The 15386-nt window shown below is 46.9% G+C and overlaps 1 non-coding gene across 1 annotated transcript; it reads left to right on the forward strand.

Moving 5' to 3' along the window:
- Window positions 1–2418: 2418 nt before the first annotated feature.
- Window positions 2419–2556, forward strand: LOC119935964. Its single transcript, XR_005453559.1, has one exon. It is a non-coding gene; the product is annotated as a small nucleolar RNA SNORA7 (small nucleolar RNA).
- Window positions 2557–15386: the final 12830 nt, after the last annotated feature.

The following is a 15386-nucleotide window of genomic DNA, read 5'->3' on the forward strand; positions in this document are numbered from 1 at the left end:
AGGATCCCCATGTCCCAGGAAGAAGCTTCTGCCTAGAGGCTTTGCTAGCTGTTTGCAATGGGAAAGAAGGTCCCTATGTCTTATTCGTAGGGTTGGGAAATGAAGAATATCTAAGGGAGGCTCATCTAGTTGTTTGTTCCTAGAACCTCCTTTAACACTATATATTTGGGGCATGGCCATGGCAGGGAAACTTGTGAGAATTTTTCTCACCATCCGGCACTGAGCTACACATTCTCCCAGAGTTGACTTGTCCAGTTGTCCAGACATACACACATAAACACACACACAAACACATACCCCCCACACACGAGGGACTTTCACACAAGTCTAGTTCCCCAATTCCATTCCTTTGAAGCCCATACCTTCTGCCTCTACAACCCTCTCCAGATACTAGTCACTGCCATATAGCAACCCCCAGGCCCCACCTCCAACTTTCTGAATGTTTTGATTCCTTTCTCACATTCCTTCTGTCTTTATCAATACATTGATTGATGGGGACTTCACTATCTATATGGATTTCCCTGACTACCCTTCCAATGCCTGCTTTCTATTATTCCTCAACTACACTTACCTTCTCCATCCCACTGTGTCCACTAACCAATTTGGGTGCACATTCAATCTCATCATTTCTACCCTCACCCACTCTGAAATCCCTCTAACTGACCATAACCTCCTCACTCCTCTATCCCTTCACTGATCTCATACCACTAACCTACAGCCCTGGATCACCTCCACAGTCCACTTCCTTCACTCGTGCTCATAAGCTGCACAGTGCTTCTGGTGGAAATCCAGATATCAGGCTGACCTCATCTACCTCAATTTCATTCTTGCTTGTTTTAACTCTGTCCTTTCCTCTGCTTGGCAACATTATTTCTCGATCCTATTGACTGCCATCAACATTGCCCTTGCCAGTTGTTTCAGATATTTAAACTCCCAGTCCTCCTACCTCCTCCATCTCTTACCTCTAATGACATACTTTATTGAGAAAAATTGAAACCATCAGGCACGATGTTAATAAAATCTCCCCTGCTCCTTTCCAGTCCCTCTATCTTTCTGCACTTTCTTCAGCTCTCTTCAGCAGTATCACAGGGGATCTCCTACCTTCTCTCAAAATCTACCCCCTCTACCTGTGTTACTAACCCCATCCATGTGCACTTGCCCCCTCCCTTCTTACCTCTGTGACTGCCATCTTCAACTGCTCACTCTCCAATGGATTTTTTCCCACTGTTTTCAAACATGCTCATGTCTCCCTTCTCTTTAAAAACCCTCCCTTGACCCCAAGGCTCCCTCCAATTATTGCTTCATCTTCCTCCTAACATTCCTCTCAAAACTCCTTCAGCAAGTTGTCTATACCTGCTGTCCAGTTCCTCTCCTCCTTTTCTCTCCTTCAATCCCTCCAATCAGGTTGCTACCCCCTTCACTTCACAGAACTGCCATCTCAAAGATGACAAATGATCACATTCTTTGCCAGATCTAATGGCCTGTACTCCACTCTAATCCTCCTCAAACTCTCAAGTGCCTTAGACACTACTGACCATCCCCTTCTCCTGGACACAGTATCCAACCTTGGATTCATTGACAGTGTTCTCTCCTATCTCCCTGGCTGCTCATTCTCAGTCTCTTTCACGGGCTCCTCCTTTGCTTCTGATCCCCTAACTGTGGGAGTCCCTCAGGGTTCAGTTCTGGGTCTCCTTCTTTCCTCCATCTACACCCACTACCTTGGAGAAATCATTCACTCCCATGGCTTTAAGTACCATCTCTATGTGGATGAGTCCCAGATCTACATCTCCAGCCCTGATCTCTTCCTCTCTGCAGACTTGCACTTCCTTCTGCCTTTAGTACAATCTCTACCTGGATGTTCCACCAACAACTCAAACGTAACATGTCCAAAATAAACCTCCTTATCTTTCCATTCAAACCCTGCCCTCCCCATGACTTTCCTGCCACTGTAGACAACATCACTATGAACACCACCACCATCCTCCCTGTTGGTGTTATCCTTGACTCATCTAACAATCAACCCACATATTCACTCTGTCACCAAATCCTCTTGGTTCAAACTTCACAACATCACTAAAATCCGTCCTTCCCTCTTAATCCAAACTGCTGCCGTGCTAATCCAAGCATTTGTATCCTCTTCTGTCTTGATTACTGCATCAGTCTCCTTGGTCTCCTCCCTGCCCCTGTCTATCCCTGCTCCTGTCCATACTTCACTTGGCTGCCAGGATTTGTTTTCTACAAGAATGAACTGTGCATGTTTCCCCTCTCCTCAAGAACCTTCAGTCGTTGCTCATCCACCTCAGAATCAAACAGAAAGTGTTTACCATTGTTTTTAAAGCACCTTGCCCCCTCCTATCTTACCTTGCTACTTTTCCATTACAACCCAGTCCACACAATTTGCTCCTCTAACGCCAACCTCCCCTCTCAGGATCGCACCTGGGGAGTTTCCAGTACTCTACTAGTCTCAGCTACAGGAGGGAGAGTCAAGCAGAGGCATACCCATTCCATTCCTAGCTTGGGCAGTGGCTAGCTAGTGGAAGGCAATCAGCTATGTCAAAACTTACCTGTGCTGGGCAGCAGTAGCATGGGAAAGAGTCGAGGGTGGATACTCAAGTTTACTGCTCAGAAGAAGGTAATGGTATACCACTTCCATATTTTTACCAAGAAAACTATGGATACACTACCAGAATGATTGCAGCTAGAGGTGAGGCATTCTGGGAGAGATGTGACCATGGAATAGCTATGTGTCAGAGACAACTCAACAGCGTAAGACAAGACAAATGCCAACCTACTCACTGTACCTCGATATTTTATATCTCACTGTTGACATCCCACCCCCATTCTGACTCTGGCCTGGAACGTCCTCCCTCTTCATATACAACAGATGATCATGCTCCCCACCTTCCAAGCCTTACTGAAGCCACATCTTCTCCAAGAGGACTTCCCCAACTAGGCTCTCATTTCTTCTTCTCCCACTCTCTTGTGTGTTGTCTTTGCACTTGGATTTGCACCCTTTGTTCACCCCTCACTTAGGGAAGGCATCTACTGACACTATTGTAGTGTACTCTCCCAAGCACTTAACACAGTGCTCTAAACACAGTAAGCACTCAATAAATACCATTGTTTTATTGACTCTGTGAGCCCCATATGGGACGGGCATGGTGTTCAAACTGAAAATCTTGTGTCTACCAGAATGCGTGTGCTTGGCTCATGGTAAATGTTTAACAAATTCCTCAATTATTGTTATTATTATTAATAATAAATCTACCATCCCTAAATGGAGGAAGAGGTTGATGTGGAAGCCCTCTGAAGTGGAAAATGGAAATTCTGTCTGGCAGCAGGAAAAAAGAGGCAGGGCTGGGGCAGCAGCAGGCCTCTGAGTTCTTGGCTGGGGTTCTCTGGCTAGGATACAAGGCTGGAGAACACCCAGAACCTCTGATCCTGGCGGGAGGAGCTGCTCTGTGTAAGGGGATTGACAGAGTCATGCTCTTGCCTCTGAACCCTCCACCATCAGAACAGCAATTGTATGGCCGCATTCCAGGCTGGCAGGGCCCATTTCCTGAGTCTCAGGGGAGGGATTTAGATTTACTGAGTGTTGGCACAGGGATCTCGAAGCAAGAAACAGGTGATTTCAGGGGCAGGGATTTGGCTACAAATGCCAAATGAAAGTCCTCTGAGAAAGGAGGCTAAATATTTTTTTCCCCTGGTGAGTTATGCCAGTGAATCATTCTCTATACTTATAGTTCTTTGATTTACATTGACTTTGGAGAAAAGCAGTTTAAGTGGCTTCAAAAATGCTTTACTGACCATTCTAACAATGAGCTATTAGCCAGTCAGTCAGACAACAAGAATTTACTGAACACCCAAGCCTAGCACTAGGTAAAGTAGCTTGTGGTACAAATTAAAGAATTAACACAGTACCTGCCTCCAAGGGACTTTTTACTTAAGAGGGAAGATGAAGTTGATAAACATACAATTACCATAAATACTATTTATCAAACTGAACACTGTAATTGAAAGGATGAGTTGAGGAGAAGGGGGGGTGGGTAAAAGATTTGCTAGAGTGTTGTGATTTTAGGGTTCAGTTTTAACTGGCAACTATGAATGTGGAAGAATACTACGTTATCATAGAGGTTGATACACTGTGTGTCCTGTTATAAGGAGAGCTGATCTCATTCCCTAGTTAAGGATTGTGTCTCAAATCCCATATTACTAATTCAATTTTAGTAGAATGGTGAGTGTCTTTAAATATTCACTTCATTACATGAAAATAGTGCTAATAATAATAATGGTAGTTGAATTTGTTAAGCACTTATTATGTGCCAGTCACGGTACTAAGCACTGGGGTGGATACAAGCAAATTGAGTTGGACCCAGTCCCTGTCCCCCATGGGATTTACAGTCTTAATCCCCAGTTTCAGGTGAGATAACTGAGGCACAGAGAAGTGAAGTGACTTGCTCAAGGTCACCCAGCAGATGTGACAAAGCTAGGATTAGAACCTAGGTCCTCCTGAATCTCAGGCACTAGGCCATGCTACTTATGTTTAAACCTCACCAACCCCACCATGACACTTCAATCCTCCCCTTCAGTCAGCCCATCCCAGTCCTCTCCTCCCACCTCGCCTCTCCCACCCTCCTCCTCCACCCAATCCCTCCCAATCCCTTGCACTGTCCCCATGCCTCTTCCCCACTCCATCCCATAATTCTGTTCCAGTGCCATCCCTCGTGCCCCTCTCCCTGCACCATCCCCCTTCAAGTCACTCCCATCCAACCCCTCCCCATGCCCCACTCTGTCTCCTCCCCTGAATCCTCTCTCCTAACACAGCCTCAACCAAATATGGCCTGTGAAACCTCTGCTCTATCATGGGGAAATTTTCCTTCATTGTTGACCCATTCCTGACCCAGTCACTCCTCCTCCTCTATCAACCCCTTTTCCTGGAAACATTGTCCAACCTCGGCTTCACTGACATTGTCCTCTCCTGGTTCTCTTCTAATCCCTCTGACGGCTCATTCTAGATTCTATATAACAGGCCTATTTCATCCACTTCAATTTTATCCTTGCGGGCTCTAACTCTATCTTCTCATCTGCCCTGCAAAAGTATTTCCCCACCCTATTGACACCCATGCCAACTGACCTCTCCAGTTATTCCAGACATTTAACTCCCTCCTCAAACCCCCTGTCCCCCCGCCTGCCCCATCCCTTGCCCTCATTAACTGGCCACCTATTTTATTAAGAAAATTGACACTAGCAGGCGTGATCTCCCTGAAATCTCACATGCCCCACCCCAGTGTCTCCCACTGCCTGCCCCTTCTTCAACTTCCCAATCTTTCCCAGCAGTATCTCTAGAGGAGATCCTCTGCCTTTTCTAAAAATCCACTCCCTCCAACTGTGCATCAGACCCCATTCCGTTGAACCTTATCAAAACACTTGCCCCCTCCCTTTTTCCCTCCATAACTGCCATTTCAACTGTTCACTCTCCAGTGGCTTCTTCCCCGCTGCTTTCACACATGCCCATGTCTCCCCTATTCTAAAAAAACCCTCCCGTGACCCCACGGCTTCCTCCAGTTATTGCCCCATCTCCCTCCTACCATTCTTCTCCAAACTCTTTGAGCAACTTGTTTTCATCCACTGTCTCAAATTCCTCTCCTGTAATTCTCTCCTTGACCCTTTCCAATCTGGCTTCTGTCCCCCTTCACTCTACAGAAACCACCCTCTCAAAAGTCACCAATGATATCATTCTTGCCAAATCCAGTGGCCTCTACTCCATCATAAACTCTCAGCTGCCTTTGATGCTGTCGACACACCCCTTTAACTGGAAACAACCAACCTGTCCTCACTGACACTGTCCTCTCCTGGTTCTCCTCTTATATGTCTGACTATTTATTCTCAGTTTCTTTCCCGTGCTCCTCCCCTGCCTACTGTGGGAATCCATGAAAGTTCAGTTCTGGGTCCCCTTATATTCTCCATCTACAGCCACTCTTTTGGAGAACAGCCTGTTGTGGGCAGGGATTGTCTCTATTTGTTGCTGAATTGTACTTTCCAGGCACTTAGACAATAGTCTGCACACAGTAAGCGCTCAATAAATACGACTAAATGAATGAACAAATTTGCTTCCATAGCTTCAACTACCACCTCTATGTGGCTGACACCCAAATCTACAACTCCAGCACTGATCTCTCTCTCTCTCTCTCTCTCTCTCTCTCTCTCTCTCTCTCTATCTCTCTCTCTCTCTCTCGTCTCACATTTCCTCCTGCCTTCTACTTGGGACTTGGGTGATCTCCTGTCACCTCAAACTTAATTTGCCTAAAAATAACTTCTTTTTTTCACCCAAACCCTGTCTTTTCCATGACTTTTCCATCACTGTTGACAGTACCACCATCCTTCCTGTCTCACAAGCCCATAAACTTGGCATTATCCTTGACTCCTTTCTCTCATTCACCTCGCATACTCAATCCATCACTAAATCCTGTTGGTTCCCCCTTCACAACATTACTAAAATCTGCCCTTTCCTCTCCATCCAAACTGCTGCCATGTTAATGCAATCCCTTAGTCTATCCTGCCCAGATTACTGTACCAACCTCCCTGCTGACCTCCCAGCCTCCTTTCTCTCCCAACTCCAATCCATACTTCACTCTGCTTACAGGGTCATTTATCTGCAAAAATGTTCAGGACACGTTTCCCCACTCCTCAAGAAACTCCAGCAGTTGCCTATCCACCTCTGCATCAAACAAAAATTCCTCACCACTGACTTCAATAATCTTGCCCCCTGCTACCTCACCTTGCTACTCTCCTCCTACAAGCCAGCCTGCACACTTCACTTGTCTAATGCTAACCTTATTGTATCTCAATCTCATCTGTCTTGCCACCAACCCCTCTCTCACAGCCTGCCTCTGGCCTGGAACGCCCTCCCTTCTCATGTCCAACAGACAATGATTCTCCCCCAACCTACAAAGCCTTATTGAAGTCACAGTTCCTCCAAGAGGCCTTCCCTAAGTCCTCCTTTCCTTTTCTCCCATTCCCTTCTGGGCCACCCTGACTTGCTCCCTTTATTCATCCCCCTCCCAGCCCCACAACACTTATGTCCTTATCTGTAATTTATTTATTTATATTAATGGCTGTCTCCCCATCTAGATTGTAAGCTCATTATGGGCAGAGAATATGCCTAGTAATAGGACAGATTTGTTGGGAATAAGTATGTAGCCATCATCTACCGCTCTCCCGGCCCCACCTCCAACTTCTTTAATGACTTTGACCCCTTCCTCACCTTCCTTCTCTCGTTCTCCATGCCCACTGTAATCCTCAGAGACTTCAACATCCACATGGATATCCCTGATGACTCCTCTGCCGCCCGCCTTCTATCTCTCCTCGACGCTGCCAACCTCTTGCTCCACCCCACCTCACCCACTCACCAACTTGGTCATACCCTCGACCTCATCATCTCCTATCGCTGCACTGTGTCCACCCTCACCAACTCTGAAATCCCTCTCTCTGATCATAATCTTCTCACCTGCCTCCTCACTCACACTCCTTTCCCCTGTAAATCCATATTACTCCCTCACAGAGATCTCCGCTCTCTTGACCCCATCCATCTTTCTGAGCGCCTCACACCCCACCTGGCCTCCCTCTCCTCTCTACCCAGTCTTGATGATCAGATTACTGCTCTCAACTCTACCCTTTCTACTCAGCTAGACTCACTCACTCCCCTTTCCCTTCGCCGCTCTCGTACCACTAACCCACAGCCCTGGATCACTGCCACTGTCCGCCTCCTTCGCTCTTATGCTCGAGCTGCTGAACGCTGCTGGTGAAAGTCTAAACACCATGCCAACCTCTTTCACTTCAAGTTTATCCTTTCCTGCCTTAACTCAGCCCTCTCCTCTGCCAGACAAAACTATTTCTCCTCCCTCATTAACACCCATGCCCATCACCCCCGCCAGCTCTTCCGTACATTCAACTCTCTTCTCAGACCCCTGGTTCCTCCCCCTCCTCCTTCCCTCACCCCCAACGATCTGGCCTCCTACTACATTAACAAAATTAAATCCATCAGGTCCGACCTCCCCAAAGTCACTTCCCCCCCTTCTCCAACCCCCCGGCTCTCAACACTCTCTGCTACTCTCCCATCATTCCCAGCAGTATCCTCAGAGGAGCTCTCCTCCCTCCTCTCAAGCGCTACTCCGGCCACCTGTGCTTCTGACCCCATTCCCTCTCATCTCATGAAATCTCTCACTCCATCCCTTCTCCCCTCTTTAACTTCCACCTTCAACTGCTCACTCTCCACTGGTTCCTTCCCCTCTGCCTTCAAACATGCCCATGTCTCTCCCATCCTAAAAAACCCTCTCTTGACCCCACCTCACCTTCTAGTTATAGTCCCATATCCCTCCTACCATTCCTTTCCAAACTCCTTGCACGAGTTGTCTACACGCACTGCCTCGAATTCCTCAGCACCAACTCTCTCCTCGACCCCCTCCAGTCTGGCTTCCTTCCCCTACATTCCACGGAAACTGCCCTCTCAAAGGTCACCAGTGACCTCCTGCTTGCCAAATCCAATGGCTCATACTCCATGCTAATCCTCCTCGACCTCTCAGCTGCCTTCGACACTGTGGACCACCCCCTTCTCCTCAACATGCTATCTGATCTTGGCTTCACAGACTCTGTCCTCTCCTGGTTCTCCTCTTATCTCTCCGGTCGTTCATTCTCAGTCTCTTTTGTAGGCTCCTCCTCCCCCTCCCATCCCCTTACTGTGGGGGTCCCCCAAGGTTCAGTGCTTGGTCCCCTTCTGTTCTCAATCTACACACACTCCCTTGGTGACCTCATTCGCTCCCACGGCTTCAACTATCATCTCTACGCTGATGACACCCAGATCTACATCTCTGCCCCTGCTCTCTCCCCCTCTCTCCAGGCTTGCATCTCCTCCTGCCTTCAGGACATCTCCATCTGGATATCTGCCCACCACCTAAAACTCAACATGTCCAAGACTGAACTCCTTGTCTTCCCTCCCAAACCCTACCCTCTCCCTGACTTTCCCATCTCTGTTGATGACACTACCATCCTTCCCATCTCACAAGCCCGCAACCTTGATGTCATCCTCGACTCCGCTCTCTCATTCACCCCTCACATCCAAGCCGTCACCAAAACCTGCCGGTCTCAGCTCCGCAACATTGCCAAGATCCGCCCTTTCCTCTCCATCCATACTGCTACCCTGCTCGTTCAAACTCTCATCCTATCCCGTCTGGACTACTGCACCAGCCTTCTCTCTGATCTCCCACCCTCGTGTCTCTCTCCACTTCAATCCATACTTCATGCTGCTGCCCGGATTGTCTTTGTCCAGAAACGCTCTGGGCATGTTACTCCCCTCCTCAAAAATCTCCAATGGCTACCAATCAATCTGCACATCAGGCAGAAACTCCTCACCCTGGGCTTCAAGGCTCTCCATCACCTTCCCCCCTCCTACCTCACCTCCCTTCTCTCCTTCTACAGCCCACCCCACACCCTCCGCTCCTCTGCCGCTAATCTCCTCACTGTACCTCGGTCTCGCCTGTCCCGCCATCGACCCCTGGCCCACGTCATCCCCCAGACCTGGAATGCCCTCTCTCTGCCCATCTGCCAAGCTAGCTCTCTTCCTACCTTCAAGGCCCTACTGAGAGCTCACCTCCTCCAGGAGGCCTTCCCAGACTGAGCCCCTTCCTTCCTCTCCCCCTCATCCCCCTCTCCATCCCCCCATCTTACCTCCTTCCCTTCCCCACAGCACCTGTATATATGTATATATGTTTGTACATATTTATTACTCTATTTATTTATTTATTTATTTTACTTGTACATATCTATTCTATTTATTTTATTTTGTTAGTATGTTTGGTTTTGTTCTCTGTCTCCCCCTTTTAGACTGTGATCCCACTGTTGGGTAGGGACTGTCTCTTTATGTTGCCAACTTGTACTTCCCAAGCGCTTAGTACAGTGCTCTGCACACAGTAAGTGCTCAATAAATATGATTGATTGATTGATTGATTGGGAGAGAATGCAGATGAGACGATTTTAGTCGGATAAAGGGATTTCAGAGTTGGTGAGGGTAGAGATAGTACAGTAACTAGAGATGATGAAATCAGGCTTATTTCTAAGTTGGTGAGTGGATGAGGTGGGGTAGAACAGGAAGTCATTGGAGTTGAGGAGTGATAGACAGTAGAAGGGTCATCAGGATACGGAAGTCCCCAAGGATTAATATAGGGATGGAAAAAGAGAAGGAATGTGAGAAAAGGGTCAAAATGATTCAGAAAGGTGCAGGAGGGGCCTTGGGGATGGTAAGTTACTGTGTTTAGTAACAGGAGCTGGTGGTACTGGGGATGATATGGGCATCAAAGGAAGGGAAAGAGAATGATGGGGAAAATGGCTTTAAGGAGCGAGAAAGGAACTAAGTCCTCCCCCTTTCCCAGTGAGTTTTGGGGAGTGGGAGAAGATGGGGAGTCCTCTGGGGAAGCAGAAAAGGAAACAGTGTCATTTGGGCTGAGCCGGATTTCATTTATGGTGAAAAGGAGCAGTGACTGTGTCAGGAATATTTTAAGGATGAAGGGAAGCTTTCCCATGGTGGAGCAGGGGATCCTCAGGCTGCGCTTGGCTGAAGCTGTTGTTGGGGAATGGGACATTGTGAGGGTGGGGAGAAGCATTTATCCCATTGTGTCTTTCTCCAGTCCTTTCATAGAAAGGAACAGGATCTGTGTCTTCTACCCACTCTTATACCCACTTGTAAACTACTTTCTAGCACTTAGTACAGTGCCCTGTGCATAGCAAGCAGTTAAAAATACTATTATTACGATGCTACTTCTCTCTGGCTGTTTAGCAGTAGGGATCACCTGCTTCTTCTTAAAACATTATCTTACTTTGGTTTCACTTTTCTCTCCTGGTTCTCTTCCCATCTCTTTGATCATTCCCTTTCAGTCTCTTTTGCTGTCCTCTGCCTCCCAAACTCTTACAGTGGGAGTCTCTCAAGGTTTGCTCTTACTGAGGGAGTCTCTCAAGACTCAGTTGTGGATCCCCTTCTGTTCTTCATCTACACCCATTCCCTTCGAGAACTCATTTGCTCCAGTGGGCTTGATGAACATATCTATGCAAATAATTCCCAGATCTATCTCTACAGCCCTGACCTCTCTCCTTCCCTGTAGCCTCACATTTCCTCCTCCCTTCAGGACATCTCTATCCCACTGACACCTCAACATGCCCAATACAGAATTCATTGTCTTTCCACTTATACTATGTTACTCCCCTCCTCAAAAATCTCCAGTGGCTACCAATCAATCTGCGCATCAGGCAGAAACTCCTCACCCTCGGCTATAAGGCTCTCCATCACCTTGCCTCCTCCTGCCTCACCTCCCTTCTCTCCTTCTACAGCCCACCCCGCACCCTCCACTCCTCTGCCGCTAATCTCCTCACCGTGCCTCGTTCTCTCCTGTCCCGCCATCGACCCCTGGCCCACGTCATCCCCCGGGCCTGGAATGCCCTCCATTTGCCAAGCTAGCTCTCTTCCTACCTTCAAGGCCCTACTGAGAGCTCACCTCCTCCAGGAGGCCTTCCCAGACTGAGCCCCTTCCTTCCTCCCCCGTCTCGCCCCCTTCTCCATCCCCCATCTTACCTCCTTCCCCTCCCCACAGCACCTGTATATATGTATATATGTTTGTACATATTTATTACTCTATTTATTTATTTATTTATTTTACTTGCACATATCTATTCTATTTATTTAATTTTGTTAGTATGTTTGGTTTTGTTCTCTGTCTCCCCCTTTTAGACTGTGAGTCCACTGTTGGGTAGGGACTGTCTCTATATGTTGCCAACTTGTACTTCCCAAGCGCTTAGTACAGTGCTCTGCACACAGTAAGTGCTCAATAAATACGATTGATTGATTGACTGATTGATAATATTTCTTCCCTCTGACTTTTCTATCACTGTTGACAACACCACCATCCTCCCTGCCTTGCAAGTCTCCAACCTTGGCATTGTCCTCAACTCACATCTTTGATGCACCTCACCTATTCAGTCAGTCACCAAATCCAGGTAGTTCTGTCTTCACGACATTGTTAGAATCCTCTCCTTCCTCTCCAGCTACTACCACACTGATCCAAATACTTATCAGATCCCACCTTGATGACTGGTTCTACTCCTCACTTACCACCCAGCCTCCTATCTCTCCCCTATCTACTCCATATTTCACTATGCTGCCTAGATCATTTTTCTAAAAAAATAATCCTGTGAATTTTTCCCTGCCCCATAAAAACCTTCAGTGGCTTGCCATCCATTTCCACATCAAACAGAAACCCCTCATCATTGACTTTAAAGCTCTCAGTCAGCTCTCACCCTCCTATTTAACCCTGCTCATCTTTCACTACCACTCAGCCTGCACACTTTGCTCCTCTAATGCCAACATACTCACTTCACTGTGCCTTGATTTCAACTGACTGCTGATCCCTTTGCCCACATCCTCCCTGTGGCCCGAACTCCCTCCCACTCGTATCCAACAGACCGCCACTCTCCCAATTTTCAATGCCCTAGTTAAATCACATCCTCTCCAGGATTCCTTCTCTTACTAATCCCTCATCTCTCTATCCTTTTTGCCCTCTCCCTACTGCATCATCTCTACACTTGAGTCCATACTCCCTAAGGACTTTGATATTTATCCCACTCTCACCCCCAAGTACTTACGCACAAATCCTTATTACCTATTGCTTACCTTATCTATAATTTATTTTAATGTCTCTCCCTCACTAGAATGCATGCTCATTGAGAGCAGGGATTATATCTACCAACATGTACTGTACTCCCCCACCGACTTAATAGAGTGCTCTGCAGATATTAGGAGCTTAATAAAAAAAACCAATTAATTGGAGAATAGTGAGGAATGATGAGAAGAAATGGCAGGCCCAGGAGTGGATGGGGTCCAGAGAGTCGGGTTGGGCTTTCCAACCCCTGTCAATGGCTTGCCCAAAGACCTGGCTTGAAGGGGAAGGAAACCAACTCTCTCTCCCTCTGACCCCGACTATAGCTTCCCTTGTCCTGGGGAGAAAGGACATGTTTAACTTGAGCCCTAGGGAACTGGAGCATGGGGAAGGTTGGGAGCCAAAGGGAGTAGAGGGAGGGGGGTTGGAGATTTGAGGGACCAATATTGTAAATCACTTGCAGCACACCAGTATCCTTTGATAACATCATGTTTTAGTGGACACTGGGGGGTAAGACTCATGGAACCCTTGCATCAGGACAGAACTTCTAAGCCAGCCTTGGCTAGAGGTGAGGGGAAAAAGGTAAGTGAAATGATAGCATGGAGGTTGAAGCACACTCAGTACCAATCCATTAAATCATAACAAAAGAACAAGTGTCCAGTAGAATGGGATTTTCCTCTGGCCAGGGAACTTATCACTTCTTTCTTTTGTACTTTCCCAGTGCTTTGCACATGAGAAGCAGCATGGCTTAGTGGAAAAATCACAGGCTTGGGAGTCAGAGAACATGAGTTCTAATCCTGGCTCCTCCACTTGTCTGCCATGTGACCTTGGGCAAGCCACTTAACTTCTCTGTGCCTCAGTTACCTCATCTGTAAAATGGGGATTAAGACTCTGAGCCCCACGTGGGACAATCTGATTACCTTGTATCTACCCCAGTGCTTAGAACAGTGCTTGGCACATAGTAAGCACTTAACACACACCATAATTAGTATTTAGTGGGCATTCCATAAATGTTATTACTGTTACTCTACCTTTTATTCAATTTCTTTTTTGTTTTCTAGAAAGGCAAAAGAAACACCACTTTCTGGTAATGCTCTGTAAGTAAACCCCTCTTTGAGTTTGGGGTGGAGCTGTGAGCCTTGGATCATTGTGGCAATAGAAAGGCAAGACCTAATGGTCAGATGAAGGTAAAGGGATGTTGGGAGACAGGGAGAGACCTAAGGTGGTGGATTCTCTTTCCCTTTAACGCTCAGTTTCCCAAGGCCTCAAAGTGGAGACCAGATCCCACTCACCCTGCTCTTCCTGTGCCCCACAAGTGTGAGTAACATCCGGCACCATTAGAGCAGTGGTAGAAAACAGCACAAAAAGCCTAATTTTGTCACTCTATAAAATTATTGTACACCTACTCTTGCAATATCACAAGCATTCTTATTGCAAATATTAGGAAGGTCAGAACAAGTTAGAAATGGCATTGTGAAGTTCGTGCAATAGTTTTAGGTGCAAAATGAATTTATGGCTGAAATGACATCCACATGGTGCCGATTCTATGCTGATGGAGGTGATGAAGGGAGCTCAGGAAGATGCTGTAATCTTTCCTACCATGCCCTAGGTCATGCTTCAGCCAGAAAGTTTCCACACTCAACCCCAGCAGGCTTCCCCTTTCTTCTGGCATTTTCATGCCCCTCACCCCCACCACTATGGTGAGAGGTAAGTTGCACTTTGGGATCTGAGCCCTGAGCCTGGGGCAAAGATGGAGTGGGCATCAGGTACAGAGTGGAGCCCCAGTGCTTAGTACAGTGCTCTGCACACTGGAAGTACTTAATCAGTATCAGTCTTATCACTTCTATTACTACTTTACTACTACTTCTGACTTTTATCCAAGCCCTATCCCACGGGGCATCCCACAGGCAGATCTTACCCTGCCCCTCCTGACCCCCCCACCCAACCCAGTACTGATCATGATACAACCCAAAGGACAGGAGCTGAGAAAGTGTGGGGGGCTTCCGGGATGTAGTATATGCATAGAACTGTTCTAAACACTTCCCTCCATTTCTCTAGCTGGACTTAATGCATATATGGTACTAGATGCATTTCATTCTGGTATATTTATTTTGAGCATTAAGAGCTTGGCACATAATAAGCACTTAACAAATATCATAATTATTATTACCTCATCCACGGGTTCTACTGGTCCTCAACAGCTCAGATGCATCACCCAAATTCACACTTACTTGGGAAAGGAAAGAACAGCTCTGAAGCTAAAAACAAGGTGGTCTAGTGGAAAGAATACAGGTCAAAGGACCTAGGTCCTAATCCAGGCTCCACCACTTACCTACTGTGTGACCTTGGGCAAGTTACTTCACCTCTCTGTGCCTCAGTTTCCTCATCTGCAAAGTGGGGCTTCAGTATCTGTTCTCCCTCCTACTTCTGCGAGCACTATATTGTTCAGAGCCTGCATCTGACCAGGTTAACTTGAATGTACCCTAGCACTTAGTAGAGTGCTTCATACATAACTAGTGCTTAACAAATGCTATTATTATTATTATTATTATTATTATTGTCACAATCATCATCATCATTATCATCATTTTAAAGCAAACGCAAGGGTCATGGTGCATTGGAGAAATAATGTAAGTTGGGTCACAAAATGGAATTGAGATGATGACTGCACTTGACATTGTGTGCCAG

Source organism: Tachyglossus aculeatus, chromosome 12 (genome assembly GCF_015852505.1).
Source record: "Tachyglossus aculeatus isolate mTacAcu1 chromosome 12, mTacAcu1.pri, whole genome shotgun sequence".
Classification (NCBI taxonomy): Eukaryota; Metazoa; Chordata; class Mammalia; order Monotremata; family Tachyglossidae; genus Tachyglossus; species Tachyglossus aculeatus.